Source organism: Artibeus jamaicensis, unplaced genomic scaffold, assembly GCF_021234435.1.
Source record: "Artibeus jamaicensis isolate MK-2021 breed Jamaican fruit bat unplaced genomic scaffold, CSHL_Jam_final contig_3152, whole genome shotgun sequence".
In the NCBI taxonomy this organism is placed as follows: domain Eukaryota; kingdom Metazoa; phylum Chordata; class Mammalia; order Chiroptera; family Phyllostomidae; genus Artibeus; species Artibeus jamaicensis.
In genome coordinates, this window is record NW_026521729.1 from 1,926,514 (window position 1) to 1,942,986 (window position 16,473).

The 16,473-nt window shown below is 51.0% G+C and overlaps 1 protein-coding gene across 7 annotated transcripts in view; it reads right to left on the reverse strand.

Annotated features, from left to right (window-relative positions):
- Positions 1 to 6,122, reverse strand: part of NLRC5 (NLR family CARD domain containing 5) — a 76,018-nt gene extending 69,896 nt beyond the window's left edge. For 3 of the 7 annotated variants that reach the window (XM_053663191.1, XM_053663190.1, XM_053663188.1), the window contains exon 1: positions 5,817 to 6,115. The gene's annotated coding sequence lies outside the window, so the exon portion shown is untranslated. Of the gene's footprint in view, positions 1 to 5,816 lie in introns of all 7 variants that reach the window. The other 4 variants (XM_053663189.1, XM_053663187.1, XR_008391169.1 and 1 more) reach the window with 3 other exon arrangements.
- Positions 6,123 to 16,473: the final 10,351 nt, after the last annotated feature.

A 16,473-nucleotide genomic window follows, 5' to 3' on the forward strand; every position in this document is an offset into this window, starting at 1 on the left:
GTGCGTGAAACACAGGATCCGCACACCACGGACATTTACTCAGCCTTCGGATGGAAGGAAATCCTGGCCCCTGCTACAAGACCGATGCACGTTGAGGACATTGTGCTGAGTGAAATAAGCCAGTCAAAAGAAGACAGATCCTGCATGATTGCACTTCTAATGAGGAACTTACAGCAGCTGAATTCATAGACAGAAGGTAGAATAGTGGTTACCAGGGGCCAAGGTGGGGAAAGAACGGGGAATAATTGCACAATGGGCGTCGAGTTTCGGTTTTACAAGATGAAAAGGGCTACTACAGGGGTGGGTGACGGGCATGGCTGCACCCCAGTGTGAATGCATAAGATACCACTGCCTTGTACACTTAGCAGTGGTGAGGATGGGAAATTTTGTTGTGTGTGTTATACAACAACAGAGGAATAAAAATAACACCCACCTATCCCTTTAGAAGTCCACATTGAGAAGGAAATATTTAGAAGTCCACACTGAGAACCGAAGGAAACCACCCAGAATGTGCACAAAGCGGAGCTACGAGGACATTCCCCGTGTTGGCGGTCTGAAGGGCGGCCCCACCTTCCCTGACACAGATAAACGGACTCAGATGCCTGGTCACCTGAAACACCGTGGCCCTGGGGACAGACCTCCCCGCAGGGGAGGGGTGGGGGGTTGCAAAGGTGCAGTCTCCTCCAGCCTTTTGTTGAATTACATGCAAACTATTCACTCACAGGAAGTAACCGGTCCTCACCTTCTTCCTCCCACCACCCCATCCCCTGCTCCTCCCCTTTTTTTCATTCCTTCCTCCCCTCCTCGTTTTTCCCCATTGCCTCTGCCTGGCTCCCTCTTTCTCCAGTCACCATTAGGATTCATGGCTCTCTTTTCCTACAGCCCCCCATTTTCCCAGCAGAAGGCCAAGCCTGGCCTCTCCCTCCACCTGTCCTCTCCCCCGCTTCCTGCTTGGCCTTTCTTCATGGCAGCCCCCGCCACCTGATGTTTACCACACATCTCACTGTGCTTGTGCTTGTTTTTTGTCTGCTGCTATTGGCACATCAGCTCCAGGGGTGGGGACTTTGTCATGCTGTCAGCTATTGCCAGCGCCCGTCACTGGGCTTGTCATGTTGAAAGAACTGAGCATCTGGGAGCAGGTACATGACTGCAGGGCAGTGCCCAAGCGGGGGTCTGTGTCGCCGGGACCCGCTTCACATGGAGCAGGGGCCTTGCTGAACTGAAGCTGCCCGTTGGCCATCTACCACCGAGAAGCTCGAAGGGGTCTTCTCCCCGTGTGGCCTAGCCTCTCTCCCCTTCTCCCCTCCCCCTTCCTTTTAGGAGCAAATATAGCCCCCCATCCCGCACATTTGCTCAATGAAGAGGCGTCCCTCCCCCCAAAAATCCTGGTCCCTGCTGACCACTTTGCACACAGGCCACACCTACCCCAATCCTATCAAGATCTTTTCCCCAAAATAATTCTTTCCCTGAGAGGAATTGCCAAGAGAGGAAATAAAATGTCACACCTTGTTTTCTATATAAAACAGGAAAACCAAGAATCCATCTACATGTTTAACAAAGATGAAGGTGGTCCAGCCATTCTATGGACAACGAAGCAGCCACTAAAAATGACGGTACACTTACATTACAGACAAAGAGCTAATTTCTTAATATATAAAGTGCTTTCACAGCTCAATAGGAAAAAGACCAACAACCCAATGGAAAGGTGGACAAAGGATATAAATAGTTTATGGAAAAGGAACTATGAGCAACCCTGAAATATTTTAAAAGATGCCCAACATCATTCATGAGAAGAGAAAGGGGGAAAAACAGATACCATTATTCATCTCCCAGACTGCAAATGTGGAAAAGTTTGATAAGGGAAAAGGTTTGTTGGGAAGGGTGTGGAGTAAAAATTAGTTCCACACCTTAGGAGGCTAATTTGCTATATTTACCAAAGTTCAAACTGTGTATTTCCCTTGACCTTGCAAATCTACTCCTTTATTCCTTAAAGACATATGTAAATATCATATGCAAATTTTTATCCTCACCCAAGGGCACTTTTCCCCATTGCTTCTTAGGGAGAGAGAGAGGGTAAGAAACATCCATATGTCGTTTTCTTGTACATGCCCCGACCAGGGATCGAACCTACAAGTTGGGTGTGTGCCCTGACTGGGAATTGAACTCCAGACCTTTGGTCTATGGGAGGAGACTCCAACCAACCAAGTCACACCTACCAGGACTTTGTACTGTGTATATTAACTAGCCTGCACCCACCAATGTCAAAGAGGCATTTGTCTCTCCGTTTTACTTTTTATTCAATCCCAGAGGGTTCCTCCTTGGCTTTCTCCCACCTCCTTAATCTCCCACCAGTGGAATTCACATCACCCTCCTTCCATCTGCTCCTTTGATTCCAGGGCATAAAATAAGCCACAAAATGCCACGCTTTGGAGAATTTTCTCAGTTCGTTGAGCTTTTGCTTCCAGCAATTGTTGCTGGTTTGGCTAAAAAAAAATTCTCTACAGGTCTAGATATTTCTTACATCGACATCTTGCAGACTGAGTTGCAGCCAAGGTAAAGTTTGGGTCACCAGCCAGCCAGCCAGCCAACATTCAAAAAATAAATGCAGCAAAGAAAACCAGCAGTTCACATGCTCAGAACACCTACAAGAAGTTTTTGCAAAGTACTAGCACTGGTATTCACTTGCTTAGTCAGTAGGACAGCTCTGTGCGGAAGGCGGAGGTGAGTCCAGGATGGTCAGTCCGTGTGGCCTAGCTTTGTTCTGGCTCTAACAAAGGACCATAGACTCGGATGCAGTGAAATGACAGAAACTTATTGCTTCCGGAGGCTGGCCGGAAGTCCGAAATCCAGGTGCTGGCAGGGCCCTGGTCCCTCTGAGGCTCTAGGGAAGGACCCTCCCTTGCCTCTACGGGCTTCTCGTGGTTGTCAGCAATTCTTGCAGCTCTTGGCTTGCGGACACGTTATTTCCATCGCTGCCTCCGGAGCCACGTGGCATCCTTCCTGCCTGCCTGTCTTTCTAGTCATCTCTTCCCTTGTGCAGACACGAGCCGTATGGAATTAAGGGCCCTGCTCCAGGAGGACCTCACCTTAACTAATCACATCTGCTCTGACCCTATTTCCACATAAAGCCACATTCTGAGGTTCCGGGGGGGCTGGGACTTCAATGTGTCTTTTTCAGGGACACAAATTTAATCCACAACCGATGGGAAGAGACCTACTGAGCAGTTCTGCTGACCTTTCCTCAGAGGGGCGGGGCAGAGTGTGTGTGTTGGGGTGCGAGGAGACTGACTTGGCCCTGCCTACACCCAGTCACCTCTGTATATGACCGAGAGGCAGGCTGAGCAGAGTGTGAGATTCACCAAGAGCTTGCCCTTCTGCTCCCTTGCCCCCATCAAGGACCCACAGTGCTCACGGGGCACTTAGGGTTGTCGTGCGCTCGGCGCATCTCGCACTCACCTCATCCAACCCACAAAACGCGCTTTGAAGGATGGACTATCAACCCCCATTCCACAGACAGAAAGTGAGGCTCTGAGTGATGAAATACAGGCACATCTCGTCTCCCACGCTTTGTTTTTCATCCCAAGGGTTCATTGTCTTCCACATCAAAGCAAGCCCCTCCCCCAGCAAAAAGGTCACTGCTCACCAAGGGCTCATAGCATTTTTAGCAGTCAAGTTTTCTGTTTATTCTTTTAAAATTCTCACTTGAGGACCTGCTCACTGATTTTAGAGAGAGGGGAAGGGAGGGAGAAAGTGAAGGAGAGAAACATCAACGCAAGAACTGGATCAATTGCCTCTCAACTACGCTCTGAGCCCCCTCGACCCAGACTGAACTTGCAACCTAAGCAAGCACCCTGACTGGGAATCAAACCTGCCACTGTTTGGTTTAAGAGATGATGCTCCAACCAGCTGAGCCGTACCAGCCAGGACTCAAGTGCTTTTTTAAAAAAGATTTTTATTTATTTTTAGAGAGAGGGGAAGAGAGGAAGAAAGAGAGGGAGAGAAACATTGATGCACCAGAGAAACACGGATCAGCCGCCTCCCAGGGGCGGAACCCACAACCCTGACATGCTCCCCAACTGGAAATCCAACCGGTGATGCCCCCACCCTGCGGGACGATGCCCAACCAACTGAGCCACAGCTGTCAGGGCGCAAGTATTGTTTACTTAAGGTATGTACATCATTTTTTAAGACATAATACTATTGTCCGTGTCATAGACTATGGTATAGCATAAACATAACTTTTATATGCACTGAGAAACCAAAAGTTGTGTGTGACTTGCTTCATGGAGACATTTGCTTTATTGCGGTGGTCTGGAACCAGACCGAACTATCGCTGAGGTGTACGGTAGTGAGTCCACCGTCACCCAGTAAATACAAGGCACTGAGAGAGACCCCTCTGTCTGCCTACCATGCAGGTGCCAGTCAAGTTGGTGCCATGTCTGGAGACGAGGCATAATCACTGGCCAGGAGGTGAGTAGAGTTTGGGAAATCCACGTTGGTTGGGGAACCGAGGTGGACCTGGATGTCATCAGCTTTATCTCCCCCTCTGCTCTCCAGCGGGAACCAAGCCTAGTGCTTTTCTGGGCGCTGCTTCTTAGAATGATAAGGCTGCAGGTCCTACTGTGGAGCACAGCCCACCTCCTGCCACACCCGGGTTTGTGAGACGGGGAGGGCTGATCTTCCAGCAGGTTTTTAAGACTGCGGAACCCCCAGCCCTTCAAAGAGGAAACATAAGAACCCCCAACTTATCAATGCATGCAGAGGGTGCTGTAGGTTGGGGACCCTCTCCCAAACCTCCGCAAATGGCCATCCCAGCAAATCCCAGGTCCTGGCCTCCCAAGAGAGAAAAATGGCTTCAAAAAATAACAAGCGTGTGCCTGGAAATGCAAAACACAAGTAACAAAATGATGACCACAAATTCACCTATTGCTTAAGAGGTTCGAACATTCATTTGAAATAGGCTGGACAGTTTGACATTAAGGAATTACTGTTGAAATGTTTAAAGCGTGCTGATGGTTTTGTTTTTTAAAAGGACTAGTCTTATAGCACATTCTGAAATATTTCAGTTGAGATGCTCTGATGTTTGTTTTCCATTTGGTTAAAAATGAGGTGTGGTGGAGAGGAGACTGGGGTGGCCCAGTGGGGTGACTGACTGCTGAAGTGTGGCCGTTGCTCCATAGTGTTTCAATTACATCAAACTCAGCAAATACATACAGCTCTTCCTACTTTTGCATACATTGAGAATTGTCCATACATTTTTTTTTAAGCTTTTTAGGCTAAAAAAAAGTCTGCATTGTGCATGATGAGCAGTGTTACTTCTCTAACTCTTTAGAAAGCAATTAAAAACTGATGCTCCAGCGGGTGACCGGAGCGTTTGAGGGCGAGAAGGCAGGGAGGGCGAAGGGGGCGCAGCGGTGGATGGATTGCGCCTTGGGTCACCTCAACCGCTTTCATCTGCGGCTCGAAACTCATTCCCCAAACTCCGCCGGGCAGCAAGCAGCGAGCGCGCTGCCCCGGCCATGGGATCCCCCTCTGGCCAAAAACGGAGATCGGTCCTGTCCCGTTAGTGTGCGTATCCTTCAGTCCAGTCAATCCCCGGTCCCGTGTCTCTCTGGTGAGTTCTGTCTGTCCCGTCAGTTTTGTCGGTGTCTACCTGGTCATCCCACCCGATGGCCACCGGGACCTCCCTCCCACTCCAAAGCCCCCTGGCAGGCCCTCCTCCTCACTCCGTTGGGTATTCGCGCCCTCACTGCGCAACCACGCGCACCCTCCCGCCCCCGGGACCCGCAGCGCCCCGGGCCTCTGCCCGCACTCACCAGCCGCGCTCCTCACCACACTGCGCTCCACACGAAACTGAAAGTAGGCGCCTTCAGCCGGACTAGCCTCGCGCCGGGAGCCGGCTGCTGCTGCCGGGAAATCACGTGGATTCGAGGTGCCAGTCCGATCATGGGGGTGGGGATTCGGGCACCAGCCAGAGCCTCTGTGCCTCCTGAAGTTTGGTGACTTTTGTGGCATCCGGAGACAGCTCCAAGGGACAAGGCTGGGCGCAGGCCCTTTTCATACACGCCAAACCGAGGCAGGGGTTCCAAGGGTTGGCTCACACGGGGCGCGCATGTGGGATGGGGTCAGGGTGACCCAGGCTGAATTTAGCTCTCCTTCCTCCTTACAGAGGAAGGAGAGGTGGGACAGGATAGGGTCAGAGGACATGCTGGCTGTGCAGGGGGGCGACACTGAGTGCCCAGGAGTCCTGTGTCCTGTGCCACTTTCTACAATGGAGGGAGGGGACAGTAATAGGTCTTATTAACTGAGCTCTGGGCCCTCTGACTGGTTCCAAACCCTATCTACTGATTCATCTAATTTGATCCTCATACTAACCCTACAAATACAGGTACAAGTATTACCCCATTTTGCAGATGAGCAAACTGAGGCCCAGAGAGGAAAAAGGTGCAGGAACTTGCCCAAGACAGACAAGGGAAACAGGCAGAGATGAGGAAGTGATGGAACAAAGGGGATCAGAGGGACAAAAAGAAAGGTGAGATGGCACCCCCTGGAGGGGGTCAATGGCAGTCCTGAATGGCCAGTAGTTCAGCTGCCCTTCTGAAGCCTTCCTACAGCCTCCCTCCCTGGCCTGTGGCATCTGAGAGAGGACAGGGAGCTCCCCTCCCCCTGCAGAGGGCGTGTGCACCCTGTGGACAAGTTTGCCTGCTGGGAAGCTCTTCGGGGCACCTCCAGGTGACGCTCCCCAAAGTGAAGCAGCTTTCATGCCATCATCAAGGGAGAAGGGACCATGACAGCCTTGTCCTGACAGGAGATTGTAGGCATCTTGAGGCCATGGACAGGTACTCGGGCCTGGCTGGGGAGGAAGCCAAGGAAGAGCTGTGGGAGACCCGGCAGGAGAGGAGGCGGTCCCACGGCCAGGACAGCGACCCCTCTGAGCAGCTGTGGCCATTGCCAGTGGAGGAGCGAGGTCAACTCGGGGTTCCCAGAGCTAGGAAAAGAGGAAGCGGCTCTGAGGCTCAAGGCCTAGGTGCCACCCTGCCCCTGATTTCCCTGTGACCTGGGTTTGACCCGTGCCCTCTCTGGCCCTTGTTTTTGTTTTTTCTTTTTTCCCTTAAAAAAAAAAAAAGATTTTATTTATTTATTTTTAGAGGAAGGGGAAGGGAAGGAGAAAGAAACCTCAATGTGTGGTTGCCTCTCGTGTGCCCCCTACTGGGGACCTGGTCCTCAACGCAGGCATGTGCCCCGAATGGGAATCAAACCGGCGACCCTTTGAGGGGTTCACAGGCTGGCACTCAATCCAGGGCAGTGGCCCTTGGCTTTCTCATCGGTGTGACAGAGAAGCAATCCCTTACCCTGCCCACCACTCGGGTTATGGTAAGGATGCCCCTACTGAGCTTTCTGGGCCTCGCCCTCTTTGTCTGCACCATGGAGATATTAACAGTACCTGCCTTGTAGCTTACGGTGAAGACTGAATGGGATAAAGAGCTTAGATCAGGACCAAGCTCCAAAGATGCTGCTGTTTCTTGGACATACTGATGGTCACGGAATATTGACAGGCCTCAGCCCTGGACGAGGAGAAGGATAGAGCTGAGAGCCAGACAGGTGCTCTCTACCCTTAGGAAGCTCAGTGTTTATCAGATAATCCCAGAACTCGATGTGAAGTGGCAGCCGAGGAGGACCTTACTGATTTATTTATTTTGTTGAAGATTTATTTATGTATTTTTAGAGAGAGGAGAAGGGAGGGAGAAAGAGAGGGAGATTAACATTGATAGGTTACCTCTTGCTCTCCCCCAACTGAGGATCTGGCCTGCAACCCAGGCATGTGCCGTGACCGGGAATTGAACTGGCAAACCCTTACTTCAGGCCTGCGCTCAGTCCACTGAGCCATGCCAGCCAGGGCACCTGAGAAGCACTTAAAGGAGAGATGCACCAGGCTATGGTTTGGGAACCCTTGAGAGGGGACCTAAGGTAGCTAGGGGGAAGGGGAGGAAAGCTTGCCCTGAGCATAAGGAGGGATCAGACACGGGGAAAGGAGAGGGAAAGCATTCTGGGCCTGTGCCACGGCCCCGTGGAGGGAGCAGGGACAGGACAGGAGAGGAGCAGGCAGCTAGGGGGTGAGCAGTGCAGCCGGAGGTGGCCCGGGCTGCTCAGCGGGACCTCCAACGTGCAGCGTGTTGGGAAGACCTTTCCCCATCAAATGATTGACCCATGGCTGCTTTAAAACGCAAGGCTTGATTTAATGCACAGCGGAGCTCTAACAAAAGAAAGGGACCATCCCAGATACTGGAGACGAGAGGGAACTGAGAGCCCGAGCTGTGAGCACAGTGGCCCAGAGAGACGAGGCCCAGGATGTGGGATCCAACCACGCTGGCCCGGGGTTATCGCGTCCTCGGAGAGGAAGACTGAGAGCAGGAGAAAGGGTTCAAATATCTCCCCTCCGTTCAAGAGAGACTAAGCTTTACCCACCAAAGGAAGTCACAAGAACTGTTGCCGGGGAGGCTGCATCTGCCCTGGCACGTGCAGCTCTGAAATATATGCCCACACCTCCGGCGCCGTGCAAGGCTTCCTGAGCTGAGACTCTGCCACCTAAACATGTGGGTTCCGGGGAGCAGGGGGTGCAACCGCTGGGGCTCCTGGTGAGGGTACATGCAAACCCATATTCTCGGGAAACAGACGGGACCTAGAAACCAGGGTCTGTTCACAGAAAAACCAAATGCCCCCAAAGACAAGCTCTCAAGTAACCAAAAACGACAAACCATGCATGGAAACCGTCCACCATGCGAGGGATCTCGCACACACAACCAGTGAGAGAACAAAGCACCCCAAGGGTCCGATAGAGCAATCTGTCAGAAACAGCAAAGGAACTCGTTTTTTAAAAATATTTTATTTATCGCAGTCAGAGCACATGCCTGGGTTGCAGGCCAGTTCCCAGTAGGGGATGCACGAAAGGCAAGTATACATTGATGTTTCTCCTCCTCTCTCCTTCCCTTCCCCTCTAAAGATAAATAAATTAAAAAATCTTTTTAAAAGTTTTAAAAATATTTTATTTATTTATTTTCAGAGAGAGGGGAAGGGAAAGAGAGAGAGGGAAAGAAACATCAATGTGTGGTTGCCTCTCAAGCGCCCCCTACTGGGGAACCTGGCCTGCAACCAGGTATGTGCTCTGACTGGGAATTGAACCAGAGAACCTTTGGTTGGAAAGCTGGTACTTAATCTTCTGACCCATATCAGCCAGGGCAGGGACTGATTTTTTCAATGATTAAAGAAATAGAGTCATAATGAAATCACTGGACTCCAGGTGGGCCAGGGGAGAATAGTTAAATTTGAAAATAAATAGAATTTCTAGAAAAGTTATTGATATTAAAATGAAAAAAATTCAGTGAATGAGTAAATAGATTAGACACAGCTGTAAGAAGCATGAGTGAATTGAAAGAGACAGTTGAAGAGACTCAGAATTTAGCAGAGATATAAAGAGATAGAAACTATTAATAGGACCAAAATCCCCTTTGAGGCCCTCTTTCAGCTGGCTAGATACCATAAGGCATGACTCACCCCAATTGTTTTATGAGCCTTTATCCTCAGGGCTAGAAAAAAATCACAGGAAGTGCCCCGAAGGCACAGAGGCTCCGAGAACTTACAAAACAGGACACACTAAGCAGACAAGGACCAGGCCTAGACTCTGCTCCCAAAGATAACATCGAAGCAAGTTGCAGCCAATACAAGACCAGCTGCAACATCCTGCTCTAGAACCAGCCAATCACCTAATAAAAGCTCAACATCCCAACCCATCAGGGCAGGTGCTGGTGCATTTCTCGGAACCTAGCCCTTTCCCTCCCTTGGGAAAGTAAAAATGAAAGCTTTAACTCTCTGCAGTTTCTCCTCTTTGTGCATTCTCTCACAGCTCGCGTCCCTGACCACCCTAACATGTTGGTGGCCTGTAAGGGGACCTTCTCCATCCCTCCCTCTCCTCTGGCCTCCTGAGACCTGCAGCTAGGGAAGCAGTGGGCAGCAGAAGCTAGACCCAGGCTAAGCCCCTCACCCTGCCTCTGCGAGGTTCAGAGAGAGGATTCTGACCCCTCTCCACCTCTCCAAACCCTGTGGGCAGCCTCCTTCTCACTCCTGCTCAAGGCCAATCTTGGGAAGGAAACATCCTATCCAAAGTGGTAGCTTATCTGCTCCACTCATTATCCTCGAGTAAAATCCGGGTCCTGAGTCTATTATTTTTGCAGAATTTCCATGCAGCAGGGAGGGACGGATGCCTCCAAGCGTCTCCCTGCTTGTTTGGTCCAGGGACGTTTGGCTCTGGGACGGAACCTGGCGTTCAGCCTGCCCTCAGGCTCTAGGACTCTCAGCTCTGGCCTCTGACCTCTAGGTGATTGGAGTTGGCAATGCCCTTGTCAAACCTTACCCCACCCACCTGGAGTTTGTTCTGGACCCCGAGATAGCCTTCCCTGTTACAAAGGGCAACACTCCATCAGCCCCGCCCAAGGACTTCCCACTGGGATGTCTACTTCAGAACTTGAAGGCTCTGGGACTTACAACCTCAAGCCCAAGTGCTCAGTTTTCTATTGCAACACCTCCTGGCCTCAATACAAACTGGGGGACCGACAAGTCTGGCCCATGAACAGGTCTCTTAACTTTAATGCTATCCTCCATCTTGACCTGTAGTGTCCTCAGCTCAATCTGCCCCTTAGGTTTCATTCTCAGGAGCAGACAAGATGTTAACCTTCAGCAGGCACCCCAGGCCTCTTTCTCCTAACTATGCCTTCTTGTTCAAATGCGCCTCCCTCTGCCGCCACCGCCACCACCCACTAGCGCCCATCTTGTTGCAGAATAAACACTGCATTTGTTTTCCAACTGAGCGGCGCTCCAATCCCTCAAGGCCACACATTTTTCATCAATACGACCCCCAGGGGGGCGGAGGGTGACGCCATTCCTCACCTGCTTAACCCACGCCCTTCATTCAACTCCCACTGGGAATTAGGCTTGTCCCTACAGCACCCACCTTGAGTAAAAACAAGGGTACAAAGAGGGAGAAACTCTCACCACCCCCACCTTGCCCCAGACTGTAAAACGCTCTGCGTTCTCCTCCTGGAGACCCAGGAGCTGCCAAATCCCGGGAACAGTTGGGCCTTCCTCTCAATGCAGAGAAAAAGTGGCATTTCCAACTCAAGCCTCTTTCCCACCCCTTTGCCTAATGAAACCAAAGTCCTTTTCAGAAGAAGCTTGCTTTTCTTTCCCCACATTTTTGAAATGCAAACATCTGGTCTTCTTCTAGATCTCGATCTAGGCCATCTTTTGAAATACAAATCTTGGGGGGGGGGGCTCATTCTTATCGAGAGAGGGAAAACCTTGGCTCTGTCTGAGCTAATCAATTGAATCTGTTTCAGCTATTGCTTTCTAATTCTGATAAGTTATCGCATGTCTAGGCATTTTGAAATAACACGAAATACTGAGACATTGATTCCAAGTGTTCTGTTCACCCGCTTTTGGCTTTTTATTAGCAGGAGGCTGTCCAGTGGGTTTGGAGCTGTAGGTAAATGTCTTTGGCTTTGTTGGAGGCGCGTTTCTTGAACGGGAGTGTGTTTGCCAATGGAGGGATCTGTGTTTCCAAAGGTCATGAAATGTGTCCATACAAGTCAGTCTAGGGAAGGCCAGTTGCTTACTTCTCATTAGAAACTGAGGTTTCTAGAAGCTAAAAGTGCAAATTCAGATGGGAAAAGATTGTTTGGTTTCACAATAGAAGGTTTAAGGCATGAAGATGCAAGTTTGAAGCACAAGGAGGGAAAGTGAATCATGCTACGGACAGTTATTTCTGAATGGATAAAGAGCGCGTGAAAGAGGTTTGTGCCAGTGGTGATAGTTTTACATTTGTGAAGGGAAAAAACCTCAGTGAGGCGCTTGCGCTCCCGCCTCCACCCACCTGCTCTCTGGTGATGTTCTCTGACGCTGGCGGACCTGGAATTGTTTATGTCACTGTAACTCCTGGTCCTCTCTAGCTGGGAAATCAGTCTCTTGTGCCCTGGTTTCCGACCTTTCAGGGGCCAAGCCGCCCCGCCCAGGCTCTTGCCTGCTGCTGATTCCTCGGATTGGAGCCAAGACTATCTCCAATTCCACTGTTCTCAAACAGCCCTGAACGCTCTTACTGAGGGTCCCAGCGGGGCTTCTTGCTGGTATTTAGGACCTTCCATCCCTTTCCCAGTCTTCTTCAAAGTGGTCAAAAGCAAATGAGAGAAGTCTTGTGCTTTCTCTACAAAAATTACGTGTGGCTGTTATGTGTTCAGTCTTCACATGTGTGGTGTTCACTGACATGTGTGTCCGTGCGGTGCGCTTTCTGCTTCCAGATGGCAGGACTGGGGGGTGACATTTGATTGGCCTGAAGACATTAAGTACTTTTATAAATCAAGCAGGATCCTATGTTCTGGACAAGATATTTGACATTAAAACCAGTTCTAAGTTTGATTAATGTCTTTTAGGGATATTATAAAAATTACATATGTGTATTTGTTTTACAACGAGGTTTTGTTATAATCTTTTACTGAAGCTTGTTTGAGAACCTTCCCAATGTTTACATTTTAAAAAGAACTTTTTAAAAAATATTTTTTAAATTTATCTTTAGAGAGGAAAGGAAGGAGAGAAGGAGAGAAACATCACCAGCTGCAACATCCTGCTCTAGAACCAGCCAATCACCTAATAAAAGCTCAACATCCTAACCCATCGGGGCAGGTGCTGGTGCATTTCTCGGAACCTAGCCCTTTCCCTCCCTTGGGAAAGTAAAAATGAAAGCTTTAACTCTCTGCACTTTCTCCTCTTTGTGCATTCTCTCACAGCCCGCGTCACTGACCACCCTAACAACTACGACAGAAAAACTAAGAGATGTAGAAGGTGGGATGAGAAGGCCCAACATATGTCTAATGGAAATTGAAGAAGTTCAGAATAGATAGAGGAGGGGCAATAATTGGAGAGGTCTCGACTGAGCAGTTTGCAGAGCTGATGGAAGATATCAACCCGTAAGCCGCACGATCACGCTGGGTCTGAAACACCTAACACATAGGTTGAGAGGTTGACAAGGACCAGAAAATGCAGGACCCTGGAGCTCGTGCCAGAGGATTTTGCCCTTATTCTGGCTGCCTTTACCCTTGATGAGTTTTAAGCAGACGCACGAACGATCAGATCTGCTTCTTGAGGCTACTGCGAGGAACAGACTGTAGGGGATGTTTGGGTGCAGAGACCCACTAGCAAGCCGTAGATGGGTCCCCAGAAGAGACCATGGTAGGCTGGCCTAGGATGGAAATGGAGAGACAGAAAAGTGTGCCCTACTCAGGAAATATTGAGGACACAAAATGGACAGGACTCCATAACAGGGATGAGGGATAAGAGCACGTTAAGGGTGTGCGTAAGATTCCAAGCTGTGGACCTGGAAGGAGAGAGGCATTGACAGAGCTGGATCCACAGGCATTTAGAAAGGATAGGTCTGCAGTTCATAAGGGAAGAGGGACCATCCTCTGTTAGAACAGGAGACAGACAGCAGGAAGGTGGGTGGGTCGGTAGGACTGGGAGCAGGGAGATGAGGAAGGGGTGCTGCTAATAGAACTGGCCAGTTCTCCGGGAAGTAGTGTGCAAGGCTGTTTGTGGGGAGGGAGCTGGGAGACTGACAGGAGGGGGCAGCTGGAAACTGGAGGATGGGAGAGAAAGACTGAAGACTTCATTGCAGTGAGTGGGGAGGCAAGTTGACCAGAAAGCTGAGGGAGGCTCACCCAGAAAGGGTGAGGCTCTACTGGAAGCGGAGAATCATGAGTCCTTACTGGAACTGTGCACTGAGGAGTGGCTGGTGGATGTCACTGCCACTGGGCAGAGCAGGTGGAGGCTGTGACTACCAAGGAACCTGTCTGTGGCAAGCTGTGTGTCCCCAGGAAGATACTTAGCTTGGCCAGGAATTTTAATCTCCAACTAGTGTGATGCCTGGGGTGCCGGTAGGAATTCCTTTCCTGCCTGTCCTCTCTGTGCCTCAGTTTGCCCAGATGTAACAATGGGGTAATAAGGAAAGCTCCCTCCTAGGGTTGGGTTATGAGGGTTTAATCGTGAATTCACAGAGAGGCCTTGGGCAAGTACTCAGCACATAGCAGGTTCTCAGTGGCTGTTCCTGGTGACTTTTCCCACCATTTAAGGCAAAGCGGTGGGGTCAGTGAAATCATCAACCCCCCAGCCTTGGCTGCCCACAGGCATGTCCTGTTGGGGTCTGACCCTGGAGGGGCAGAGGAGACACCACCTTTTCACACTCCTGGGGCTCAACTAATAGGTTGGGGCACAAGCAGAAAAGGGGGCCACAGCGATGGTGTGTTTACTCACACTGCCCTGGAGATGCAGGAGCAGCTTATGGAAAGGTAGGTGGCAGTTGGGGACATTGGGTCACACACTGCCAGAGTCACAGGCTGCAGAGTACCCCAGCATGACAACAGGGCAGCCTCGGCCTCCAGGCAGTGCCCATGGGCTCCCGGGCAGGCCGGGAGCTCGGCCAGCTCCGGGCTCCCTTCCCCCAACTAACATCCCAGGATGAGCCCCCTTTGGCACAGCCTTCGCCCTCTGCTGACACCAGAGCCTGGAGTCTGGCCTCCCGGCCTCCCTAGAGGGAGCAGGACATGCATTCAGCTGTGTGTTGACCTGAAGGTCACTGGGAGAGTTGACGGCAGTGGGCGGGGGGGTCTGCGAGAGTGGAGCAGGGCCGGTGGCAGCTTGGAGGAGCTCAGTGGGAGAGCTCTTCCACTCAGGAGGGTGGGCTCAGCCAGGCCCTGGATGCAGGTGAGCAATCAGTACTCGGGTCTTGGGGGTGGGCACGATCAGAGGTGAGTCTCAGCAAGGATCCTGGGAACAGGGACCCAAGGGCAGAGACTGGAGGCCGGCAGGCAGGAGACGGGTGGGCCACAGGCGCGCTCCAGGTCCAGCCTCGGACTGCGGAGTGAGACGTGATAAAAGCAGCTGCCATGTGCCCGGCGCTGCAGGGAGAGCTCGTGTGCCTTCCCTAGTCTGGTCCTCACAGCCACCCCGCGAGTGGCCACCATGACTGTACCCACTGAACAGAGGCGGGAATGGCTCTGAGCACCAGCGAGGCTTAAAAGGCCTCCCCAGAGCTGGCATTTGTCCCCTGGCCTGTCCCAACCCAGACCCTGTGTTGTAATAAGCCACTGTGACAGACTGTGCCCAGCGACAGGAATCCAGCTGTGCCTCCCCCTCCCCCCTTTCTGTTCTGCTCAATTCTGTTCCGTTCCTTCTTGAGAGAATTCTGTGAAGAATTCTCATTGTAGCCACTACTCGGCTTCCCTGATTATCAATCACGGCCAGCCAAGTTTTATCCCTACTCCTGCCATGTCTGTTTTGGATAGCAGCTATATGTTAATTAAAAAACTGTTCCAGTTTTCAATAGGCTGGAACTGTTTTTGGATAGGAGCGATATGTTAATTTTCAAACTGTTCCAATAGGCTAAATCTATTCCATGACCATCTGGTCTTAGAGAATTATTGAAAGTTGATTAAGGATATCTCTTTTAACTTATTCAGGCGACTTGCCATCTCTTAACTTCTGTGCCTTAGGTCTAGGATGGCTTTACCTCATTATACAGAGGTGGAACTGAAGCCCAAGGTCACACTGAGAATGAGGGGCTGGGACAGCCCCGCTGAACCTGGGACAGCCCCTCTGAACCTGGGACACCCCCACGGAGACCCTGGTAGCAGGAGTTCCTTCCACTGGAGGGAAAGCAGCATTCTAGTGTCACCAGCGCCCTCTAGTGGTGATAAGACATTACACCCACTCCAGTGCCTGGTTATCTGTGTAGAGCGGGATCCACCTGTGTTGAGCCTGGTTTTGTGGGTGGAGGTTGGGGAGAAGAAGCCTGGTTTTAAAACAAATATAAGGCTCCTAAACAATGTCTTCCAAACCCCTCGGGTCTCAGAAAGATATCCAGACTCCCATGCAGCCTGAGGGGCCCCAAAGGTAGACTTGTTCCAGGAGCCAAGCTCTGAGCTAAGACCTGGGTTTGAACCTGAGCCTTCCTCGCTGTGTGACCTCCAGCCGGCGTAACCTCTCTGAGCTCCTGCTTCCTTGTTTTATGGGCAGGGGTATTAGGGGGTGTGATGAATACAAAATGAGATGTTGTTTATAAAATGCCTGGCCCTTAGCACACCCTCAGCCCGAGTGTAGTCAGGAGACCCATTTTGCCAAGAGGTCTCTGCACCTGCCTACCTTTGCCCCCAGCAAGATGCCCTCTGCCTGGGACAGCGGGAAAGGGCCCTTCCAAAGTCCGACTCTTACTGGGGCTGTTGGAGAGGTTGATATAGTTCAGTAAATGCCCACGGGGGCAGTTCAAGGGAAGGGGCAGTAGATTGAAGCCGCACAGCTGATGGCAGGGTGGGGTGGCAGTATCAGCCTTCTGCCCCTGGTACCAAGTCAGCTGGACAGGCCTGAGTTCTCTGGGCTGCC